The sequence below is a fragment of the Octopus bimaculoides genome, chromosome 21 (genome assembly GCF_046866305.1).
Source record: "Octopus bimaculoides isolate indiv1 chromosome 21, ASM4686630v1, whole genome shotgun sequence".
Lineage (NCBI taxonomy): Eukaryota > Metazoa > Mollusca > Cephalopoda > Octopoda > Octopodidae > Octopus > Octopus bimaculoides.
In genome coordinates, this window is record NC_142948.1 from 12,538,470 (window position 1) to 12,550,969 (window position 12,500).

General features: G+C 34.8%; 1 protein-coding gene across 2 annotated transcripts in view; it reads right to left on the reverse strand.

The window, feature by feature from the left end:
• Window positions 1–12,500, reverse strand: part of LOC106876162 (glutamate receptor ionotropic, kainate 2) — a 260,251-nt gene that overhangs the window by 13,200 nt on the left and 234,551 nt on the right. The window lies entirely within an intron of this gene.

Here is a 12,500-nt window from a genome sequence, read left to right on the forward strand (position 1 = left end):
TTCAAAAATCCACAAATTATGACTAGATTTCGACTGGGCGACAACAGTTCACTCAAAGTAGCCGCCATCAGCTTCCACCACGGCTACAAGAAGGCTCTAGAGACTGGTGCATGCGTTACTCACTATGTTTTGGGGGCGGTCTTTGAACAACTCCTTGATCTTGATGACCAACTCGACGTTGGTTTTGCAGGCTGAGTGGTTAGCGTCTTTTCCAGCTGCGCCCCACACATAATAATTGATGGGATTACTATGTGGAGGGGGGGGGATAGGAGCCTACAAATTAGGGCTGGCAAAGCCGACGAAATTCTCCGAAAACCATTTCTGACTATTTCCAGACGTATGACAACGACCAGATTCCTGCTACCAAATATAAGGCCTTCCAGTAGCAACCCGCTTTTGCCATGAATTGACCACAATCTCCAGCTGCTTCACAATGACTCCCTAATTGAGATTTAGGCCCTGTTCGAAGTTGCAGGGTGAACTGCGGAGTGTAGGCGCAGTCTGAACGCCTAATGTTTGCCTCCTGCTGGCCACAACATCGTAGCCTCCGTTGTAGCCCACCATGTCAACCTTTACTGTGTTCACAGAGTATTGAACAGCTGTCACATAAACATTTTCATACCCGGTGCGAATCCTCATGATACATGTAACTCTTTTCCAATATTCAGATAACATCCACTTCTCCATGTCAGCGAACTTATTTTCAACTAGAACTTGAATTTTCATACTCTCCAACGCCGTTGACTGTTCACCTTTACGCCAAGCTTTTCCTAAAAACAGCAGGGATGGATATAAAATCATCGAATTTAGCCCAACTAGTAGGACTAATTAGCGAATTCTTAAATGAACTTATTAATTTTCTATAGTTTTCTTGTGCGGATTTGGCTGCTATTGCTAGCTTCTGGAGGAACAAACTAGAAATTACGGCCAGCTATCCCTCAGATCATCATAAGAATCTTCTCTGCCAATACATCACATTTCAATGTCAAGGATGCCTGGCTTTTTACGGTTTCTGCTTTCATGCTCTCAACAGTCCGTCAACATTGTAACATTGTATAATTGTACTTGCCACGGTGTTAAGAAATAACGACGACTGAAGTAAAAGGAGGAGAGTGAACTAATAATAAGAAAAGGTTCCTTCTGGAGTCATATATACTCATAGGGCTGGTTTCCATGGCACATGTATTCCCCACCTTGATGCAGAAATGGTCCATCGAAGGATTACTCATTCTTACCAGCTGAGTGGACGGGAACAACGTAAAATGAAGTGTTTTGCTCAAGAAAACAACGCGTCAGCCGGTCCAGAAATCGAAACCACAATCTTGCGATCATGACCCACACGCCTCCGCAAAATAATAATATATTCCATAAAAATGTTTTTGACTTGAAATAGAGGGGTGTATCAATTCATCTAATGAGTAAAATGAATATATCATATATCAGGTATTGCAAATAAAAACATTAAATTTCTAAATTATATAATGGGAATATTGAAGGCTCTTAATTTGAATGAACAACAGGAAATAAGATAATATTTCAACCCACACATCGAAGTAACAGTATCCAGTTGAACATAACGTTGTTTTGCCGAACACGCATAAGAAAAAATATTTGTTTCATGACTTAATGCATTAAGTTCAATCACACCCAGATTACAAATGACTTCCGTTCTGCCAGAGTAAATGAGACAGAATATGAGTTTAGTACTGCTAGTTTTTCACCGACCCTAGTGATCGCTAAGTAAAGTACCCGTACTTATAATCTACTTAGAATTGCTGGACATGTCACTGTGGCAAAATATTTGTAACAAAATTGCTGGAGATGCTCCGAGTTTAAATTCCGCCGAGGTCGACGTTGCCTTTCATCCTTTATGGGTCGATAAAATAAGTACCAGATGAACAATGGGCTCGATGCAATCGACTTATTCCCTCCCCCAAAATTGCTACCCTTGTGGAGAAATTTGAAACCATTATTATTATTATTATTATTATTATTATTATTATTAAGGCGGCAAGCTAACAGAAACGTTAGCACGCCAGGCGAAATGCTTAACAGTATTTCGTTTGACGTTACGTTCTGAGTTCAAATCCCACCGAGATCGGATTTGACTTTCATCATCTTGAAGTCGATAAAATAAGAAGTAGATGAATAACGCGTTCGATGTAATCGACTTAGCCCCTCCCCTGAAGTTGCTCTCCTTATGCCAAAATTTTAAACGATTATTGTTGTTGTTAATGCCGTAGATTAAGGTCTTTTAGGGTCTCTGCAAGTCTGTGCTGTTTTCAGTTTCATAGGTTTGTGTATGTGAAGTTTGCAGTTTAAACTTTATAGCTAAGCTACGAGAAATGTAGAATCGAGCTGTTGTACTTTTGTGACTCAATCTCGTATTAGGACGGAGAATAGGAGTTCATTTGAAAGGGAAACTGTCGCTCACTGGGAAAAGCCGTCTACTACACTACATAGCCACACATAATAAAAAGGAATACTGGTTGAATGTCCCAGTGAAGACCTCAATAAAATGTAAGCACAACAGACCTAATATAATGATTTGGGATAGGAAAGAAAAATTAGCTGCAGAGCGGAGGTTAACATAAAACTGAAGATCAGTGAAAAGAGAACATCTACGTTGAACTGTTAAGAAATCTGCAGATACTCTATCTAGATCACAAGTTCAGGTTTATACCTGTAATTATAGGGAACCTGGGATATGTAACACACTGTCTAAATACTAGTTTTGAAAAATTAGGCTTCTCAAAACTAGAAAGGAGAAAGCTGATTCGGAAAATAGAGATCCAATCCATCACTGGAACTTTAAAAATCTGTAGAATTTCTATAAGTTTATCATTGAAATATATATATATGAGCATGTCTAGATATAGAACTATATGCATGAGAATACATACATAAAACATACAAATCTACACATGCATACATACATACATACAGACAAAATTACACGGTCGTTGATGTTGAGATTCCAATGAAGGAGCCTTGGATCTAGGTTAGACACCGGGTCTTTCTCTATGTGCAAGAAATCTTGAAATAAAATGAATAATGACATACATGAACAGACATACACACATACATACATAGTCGTGCTCAATGAGATTTTAACTAGAAATGTTGTCAGACATGAGAGAGAGAGAGAGAAAGAGAGAGAGAGAGAGAGAGGAAGAGAGAGAGAGAGAGAGAGAGAGAGAGAGAGAGTGTGTGTGTGTATGTGTGTGTGTGTTTGTGTGTGTGGGTTTGTGTGTGTCTATGTGAAAGAGAGAGAGTGAAAGAATGAGAGATGGCGTATTGAACTACAAAACTAGTATTACGTACAATGACGTATTTATTACGGAATGAAATCAGATTTGACAGGACCAACAGGAGAACCTCTATGCGGTCAATTAGCTTGCTAGATATAGTAGATGACTGAAATTGAGTTTGACGTCTTAAAAAGGACTTAAAGTGCACATTGTAATGCCAGACATACGAAACTGATGGGAGCATCATGCATGGAATCCATTTGATTTTCTATTTACGAAATGAGAGCATGCCTGGAAATAAACAACAACAAAATCAATTTTGTGGTTTATTGGAGGTAGAAACGAATGTACTTATAGAAGTAAAATTGATGAGTGCTTTATTTTGGAATGTGGAATTCAATTTTTCTTATGGATTTGGAATAGAGAAGTGTGAATTGATTTCAGATAAGTTTATAACAACCCAAATGTGGAAAATGCAGCGAAGGAATTTGTCGTCTAGTTCTTGGTTACTATGACAATGCTATTTTCTATTCACTATTTCGGAAATAGAATTCCTTATTAAAACCACATAATCAAACATAGATAACTAATTTTTTAAAACCAATGTGATGGAAGCCAGATGTGGCAGATAAGACGTCAAACGAATACAGTAATACGGTTTTTCTTATATACAATCGTGAAAAACCTTTCCTCGTTTAAACTAAACGGTAGCTGTTTAAATTACGGTTGGAATTGCTTTAACACTTTACCATTCACACTATTTTGTCCAATATAATTCTTATTAATTTTTAATTAATTATGTATTATCTCGTAGTTTGGAGATTTCAACGATATGATTGTTTATATTTAGAATGGCATAGTAGGGTAGGTGTTAGAGGCGCGAGATCTGGCTGGTTTTACCATAAAACAGTAAGAATTTTTGGATCGGATAAGGCCAGTTGAAAATGCTAATACAAATTCAGGGATGAATTGTAAGGTATAGAGCAGTGGTTCCCCACCATATTGCCTTATGGACCATTTCGACACCTATTTATTTCTGCTGGACAGTCATAACCATTTGACGTGTACAAAAATATCAAAACAATATTCCATTGTATTATTATAAAATATCATTAACAATTGTATTTAAAAAATTAAAATATTTTGCATAATTTAGAAATAGATGTAATTTATTGCACATAAATTTTAAAAACAAAATATTATATGCACCCACAAGGGTCATATGGATCTCAAGGGTCATATGGATCTCAAGGGTCATATTGGGTCCGGTTAGAATCACTAGTGTAGAGTGTAATACAGTTTTTAAAAGGCGAATGGTTTCGAAATACTTAATATTAATACCTCCGATAAAAAATGTAAAATCGTAATAATGGTGAGAGAAAAATCCAAAGGTATTTCCATTATTTAGTTGACCTTTTATCACTCATTTGTAGGGAAGTAAAAATGAAAATGACAGAGGCGCTTATATTTTACAAATATAGAAAAATGAGAGGATGTCGCGCATGGAATATCTATTCTTTTATATTTACTAAATAAGACCATGTGTGGAAATAAACAGCGAGAAAAACAATCTGATGTTTTGTGGGAGCCAAACTAGACATAAACCGGATGAGATTTCTACGTATAAACAAAATAGATATTTCACTAAATATTGTTTGAAGATAACGTATAGCGATGTGCCTGTGTCTATATATATATATATATATATATATATATATATATATATATATATATACAATCACACGCAGCAACTGTACTGAGACTCCGAGAAATATACACACACACATATACATATATTTATAAATCTATCTATCTATCTAGATATATAGATAAATATAAAATGGTTACGATATAGGCTTTGGTACATTTCCTTTTTATTTATACTTTGTTGTATGAAGGAAGATGTAACGCATCGAACTCCGAGCACACACATACATATATATACACAGGAATATATGTATATATGTCTGTGTGCGTGTTTTTATGTGTGTGTATATATTTATATATATGTGTGTGTGTGTGTGTGTGTGTGTGTGTATGCATATATATATAAATACATATACGTATGTGTCAACGTAGGTACAAAATATATATATACATATATTTGTGCGCGTTTATGTGTGTGTGTGAAAGTATTTATGTGTGTGCGTGTGGATGAATGAGTGCGTGTGTGTGTATTTCAATATTTATTTTAGTCGAGTATATTTTCAGGAAACGTCGTCGACGCATTTACACAGTTAAACAAAGATTTCTTAGCTGGGCAAAATGCCACAAACAAGCGAGTAAGAAGATTGTATAAAATTGTTAACTTCATACAATATAATTTATCAAATTTCTTTTGATGTCATGATCTCTTTTGAAAATCACATCAAAAGAGGGAAAAATTAAAATTCCCAACAGATTCTTGACATTTCATGCATCAGATAATCCATTAAAAACAAAATAGATACAAACACACACACATATATAATATATCTACATGCATACACATATCAACGTTTATATATATGTGTATCCGTAGATATACTTGTGCGTGTATGTGTGTATATGCGTATATATGAATTTATGTAGATTTTTAAAGTATATTTGCATTATCTTACATATAATCATGGTAGAGCTAAAGTCAATATCAGACATCGCTAGCAGAGACTACATTTTATGTGGTCAAGCTGGAACCAGAGTTAGTCGAGTATCCAGGGTTTGAAATATTCAAAGAATCCTAGATATTTTTTTGGTTTTTTCTAACCTGAAGCTCTGATAAAAAGTATGTCAATGGGCTGTGTGGTAAGTAGCTTGCGAACGAACCACATGGTTCTGTGTTCAGTCCCACTGCGTGGCACCTTGGGCAAGTGTCTTCTATTATAGCCTCGGGGCGACCAAAGCCTTGTGAGTGGATTTGGTAGAGGGACACTGAAAGCAGCCCGTCGTATATATGTATATATTATGTGCGTGTGTATGTTTGCGTTGTCTGTGTCCCCCCAACATCGCTTGACAACCGATGGTGGCGTGTTTAGGTCCCCGTAACTTAGCGGTTCGGCAAAATAGACCGATAGAATAAGTACTAGGCTCACAAAGAATAAGTCCTGGGGTCGATTTGTTCGACTAAAGGCGGTGCTCCAGCATGGCCACAGTCAAATGACTGAAACAAGTAAAAGAGTAAAAGAGTAAGATAATGAACGGGTGGAATTGTTGATTGGTTAGTATGAAAAACATATGTCAATAAGTGAAATTGTATCAACGTCTCTGGTGTTACTTTGACACTTCAATCGAAATAGATCCAGCTATCTCTGTCAACGTCATAATCATTTGCATAAAGTTCATGGCTGTTTACAAAGCTATATAATCGTACTTCGACTAGAAAGGGACCTGTGGTGGGTCGCCAACTAAAGAAATGTAGAAGTTTATGAATGTGAAAATCCTTTCTCGTGCTCGCTTTTCCCTGAAACGATACATTTTTTCTCTTACTTGTTTCAGTTTTCAGACTGCATCCAAATTGGGCCACCACTTTGGTGAATCATTAGTCGAATGTTTTGACCTCAGTACTTATACGCTTTATAGCCTGATATTTATTCTATCGGCCTTTCTCGCCATAACTGCTAAGTTATAAGAACGCAAACACACTAGCAACTGTTTCAGGCGGTGGGGCGACAAACACACACTCACACACACAATCATGCACACACACAAACACACATATATACGACGAGCTTCGTTCACTTTCCGCTACCCCACCATATATATATATATATATATATATATATATATATATATATATATATATATATGACGGGCTTCTTTCAGTTTCCGTGTACGAAACCCACTCACAAAGGTTTGGATGGCGTGTGGCTATAGTAGAAGACACTTGCCCTAGGTGCTATGAAGTGGGACTGAACCCAGTACCAAGTGGTTGGGGAACAAGATTCTTACAATACAGCTATGCCCGAGGCTATACTTTTGCAATTATATACTATATTGCAATAGTTTCATGTAATAATACAACTTCATGTTTCGTTCGTAGCGTATGTAGTCCCTATATGACCGTATGGCGTAGTGTCGCTACTGGCCTTGTATATAGATGGGATAACGTATTTACTTGTATGTATGCATGTATGTATGTATGCATGTATGTGTGCATGTATGCATATGTGTATGTATGCATGTATGTATGTATGTGTGCATGGATGCATATATATATGTATGTATATATATATATATGTATACACACATATCTATATCTATCTATCTATCGATATATATATATATATATATATATATATATATATACACGAGTGCATTTGTGTATCTCTTTTGTTTGAGACACTTGACTGCGGTCTTCAATGGCCACTTTTCTGAACAAATAAGAAAACATGAACACAAGTATATATTTTGCTTTCGTACATTTTCTCTGCATTCTGTTTGTTGATCGGTAACTTCCTGAGCAGAAAGAACCCCAGCATAAATACCAGCGGTTTAAAGGTCAGCGTAATCATAAAAGCACACATATGTACAAGAAAATAGAAAAGCAACTAAAATAACAGCTTTTCTGGTTTAATGCCTACAAAACTGTGACACAAAACATGGAAATAGAGATAGGGGAATCTTTTGTAGTATTAGACATACATGAGAGAGATGACACAGATGGCACTGATGAATGTAAATACAATCAATAGAAATAAAAAGACATATATTTGAAATCGTCGGTTTCAAAGCTCGAAAACGAGTGATGAGTCCTATTATGAAAAATACTGGTATGTTGTGAAGGAAAGAGGAAAGCTAGAAAAAAAAAAATTTGCTAACGGTCTAGAGGTCATTTGTAGATATGTTCTATCCAAAGAATTCTAACATGTGGTCGAAGCAAAAACAAAACGAATCGAATCCTAGCTGAAAATTACAATTGCTACAAGGTGACTTCGAGCACAATATTATTCACAACATTTTCTGCTCAGGCTAAAAAGGGATATGATGTGTAGAAAACATATTGGAATCATATAAAAAGATGGTAACATAAAAGCACAATTAGTATGATTCAATAATGGAAACGTCACTTTAAACAATAACCTAGCGCTAAAATCTTCCGAAACTCAGAAGTAACAAAAATGCTTATAAAAGAAAAATGTGTATAGACTATAAATAAATGATAATTCATGAAGCCCAATGCAGTCACAATGAAACCTGATGTAGTAATAGTACATGCTTTTAGTAAATATGCTTTTAGTATATATATATATATATTATTCAGAGAGCACAGGTTTCATATGGTACCCATAATATACAATGTAATAGGGAAAATAGAAAATCAACGAGAGGTTGCATCGGTATGTAGAGTGACAAGCAGTTAGTTAAAAACTATCGAGCAATTATTTAATAGCATTATCTTGAATAGTGTTTAGTAAAATACCCCGTCGTAGAATGCAAATTACAACTGAAGGGGCAGTGAGAAGTATCAGTTTTGATTTAAACAAGGATTCTCATCCGAGGTCGATATAGCCCTTTGGGGTTCATATAAAATTTTGCCAAAATTTATGTACAATAAATTACTCATACTTTTAGAATACACAAAACTATCTTAATTTTTTAAAAATACAATTTCTAATAATATTTAATTATAAATATATGGTAGGATTGTTTAATACACATCGAATAGCTACTTATATCCATTAGAGTAAAATAGGGAGCTAAAGTATTCATAGGATAAAAAAATGATTGAGAGCCAGTAATTTAGACCTATTCGTTGTAGAGTCAATGTCAGACAGTTCAGGCGGCGAGCTAGCAGGACTGTTAGCACATCAGCAAAATGCTTAGAGGCACGTCGTCCGTCTTTAGGATCTGAGTTCAAATTCTGCCGGGATTGTCTTTGCCTTTCACCATTTTGCGGTTCATAAAATAAATATTAGCTGAGCAAAAGGATCGATGTAATCGACTTATCTCCTCCGCCGAAATATGCTAGCCTTGGGCTAAATTTTTAAACCATATTTAGAGTCAGACAGATAACTGAAAACAAAACTAAAAACAATAAACATCATGTTCTGATTCTTTAATTTCATGGTATTTAACCTGCCTCCCATACGGTAAGGTAGATGCGCCTATCTATGATGACAAAAGGGAGTAGATACAAGGGTTGTGTAAATTATATAGTTTCTATGCAATAATATCGCGTGTGCGGTCGTCATACATGCTTAGTCAACCATTTGGTATATATTTTTCACACTATCATTATATCCTGTTGTGAGGCATTTTCCTTGAATTTCTCATATATTAACTGAAAGATGTGATTGAAAGCCTGTCACAAACTGAAGCCCTGCCTAAAGATATTAGATATGCTACCGACACAACTCTAAGATCTGCAATCTCTCATAAAAGGAAAATGACACTAAACATTTATATGAATCTGTAAACAGTAAGTTATATAATTGAATTGCACAAAGTGCATAATCATGTTTTACACGGCAAGAGAATTATGACGCTAAATGTTTCTGCAGAGAAATATATCATGGAATTGTAATTGTTTGGTAGTGTAAAACCAAGTGGATAAAGTGACATGAGAAGCTGTCTTCAATATAGTGTATGCCGTTTGTAACACTAATAATATACGATTTCTAACAGGGAGCATATCAGTCGATAATTCAAACTCCACGAAATTTCTATTATCACGCCATTGTACTAACCCATCTAGCAAATTAAATTTCAACTAAACCAACCTTTGGGGCTTTTGCTAATCTCACGATCTCTATTTCTTCTATTTTTTAGTCAACAGAATAAAGCCATGGCTATTATGATAAATTATTCGGGTTTTCTGAGCATTACCCTACATAAGTTCAAACTATTTTCTCTGTCTTTTGTGAGTAATGTCTTGTGTCTCAGTCAAATATCTTTCGAAATATCAGCGACAGTTATTTTGAAGTTATTTGTGAATATTATAGGCACAGGAGTGGCTGTTTAGTAAGTAGCTTGCTTACCAACCACATGGTTCCGGGTTCAGTCTCACTGCGTGGCACCTTGGGCAAGTTTCTTCTACTATAGCCTCGGGCCGACCAAAGCCTTGTCAGTGGATTTGTTAGACAGAAACTGAAAGAAGCCCGTCGTATATATATATATATATATATATATATATATATATATATATATATATATGTGTGTGTGTGTGTGTGTGTGTGTGTGTGTGTGTGTGTTTGTCCCCCCCCCCCCCAACATCGCTTGACAACCGATGCTGGTGTGTTTACGTCCCTGTAACTTAGCGGTTCGGCAAAACAGACCGATAGAATAAGTACTAGGCTTACAAAGTCCTGGGGTCGATTTGCTCGACTAAAGGCGGTGCTCCACCATGACCGCAGTCAAATGACTGAAACAAGTAAAAGAGTATATTTAGATATCTGTAACTGTCCTGATGGACAACATGCAAAGAAGTCCTTAGTTAATCGAAGTCAATTCAACACACCCTACAAAAAAAAAAAAAAAAATCTGTAGATTTATCGAAAAATCTATTTTAGTTTTTTGGACAATATACATCCGAGTTCCTCGTATTAAGCTTTTATATTTAGCCCTCATCAGAGATCTATTAATTATTAATTTTATTAAAACGTTGAACTGACAGAGTCACTAATGCATCGGTCAGAATGCCGTAAGGTATTTGCTATAACATCTGCGCTCTCAGTTCGGATTATCTCAACTTTGTCTTATATCTTTTTGTGATCGATTCAAGTGTAATCCAAGTGGAACCGTGGTGAGAAACCCTAGGAACATCGGATAGAATGCATTCTGACATTTGTCTCGAATCGTTGCGTTCTCAGTTCAAAATTCGACATAGCCTAATTTGGTAGCAGATTTTATTAGATGCTGTGCCTGACACCACCACCACGGGGCACGTTGTGTCCCTTTCAAAGAATCTGTTCTATTACAAGAACTTGAGCAACGTTTCCTGCTTCAGGACGGCTTATCTACTAAAAGGTCGCGAAATTTCTATTTAACTTTAGGTCACAGAATATAATACTGGAAACATTTTTTATAATTATGTTGTTTGAAACTTATATTTACCTAATTTTAACTTACGTATGTACGTATATGTATGCATGTATATGTACATATACATAAACACACACACACGCATATATATAAATAGAGAGAGAGAGAGAGAGAGGGAGGGAGAGAGTGAGACCGATAGACAGATGTGTGTGTATATATATATATATATATATATATATATATATATATATATATATATATTCATATATATATATTCATATATCTATCTATATATATATATATATATATATATATATATATATATATACATATATGTATATATATATATATATATTCATATATCTATATACATATATGAATATATCTATACATATATATATATTCATATATCTATATACATATATGAATATATCTATACATATATATATATTCATATATCTATATACATATATGAATATATCTATACATATATATATATTCATATATCTATATACATATATGAATATATCTATACATATATATATATTCATATATCTATATACATATATGAATATATCTATACATATATATATATATGTATATATATGTATATATATATATATATATATATTCATATATCTATATACATATATGAATATATCTATACATATATATATATATATGTATATATATGTATATATATATATATATATATATATTCATATATCTATATACATATATGAATATATCTATACACACACACACACACACACACACACACACACACACATATATATATATATATATATATATATATATATATCTTTCCTTTCCTGAGCGTCTAATAACACAATCTGTATCACGTCCTCACGTTGTTGTTTTTTGTCTTAAGACATTTGTATATAAATAACTACTTATACAATAATTTATCTGAACACGTAAGGGATTTTCAATGACTGGATGCCTAAATCTTGAAGAATGTAATCCCAAATACAAGACCGTAACTACAATTCATCGGTATTTCGTTTGCCGTTACGTTCTGAGTTCAAATTCCGTCGAGGTCGACTTTGCCTTTCATCCTTTCAGGGTCGATAAATTAAGTACCAGTTGCACACTGGGGATCGATGTAATCGACTTAATCCCTTTGTCCTTATTTGTCCCTTCTATGTTTAGCCCCTTGTGGGCAATAAAGAAATAAATGGTAGCACACCGGGCGAAATGCTTAGCGGTATTTCGTCTGTCTCTATGTTCTGAGTTCAAATTCCGCCATGTCGACTTTTCCTTTCATCG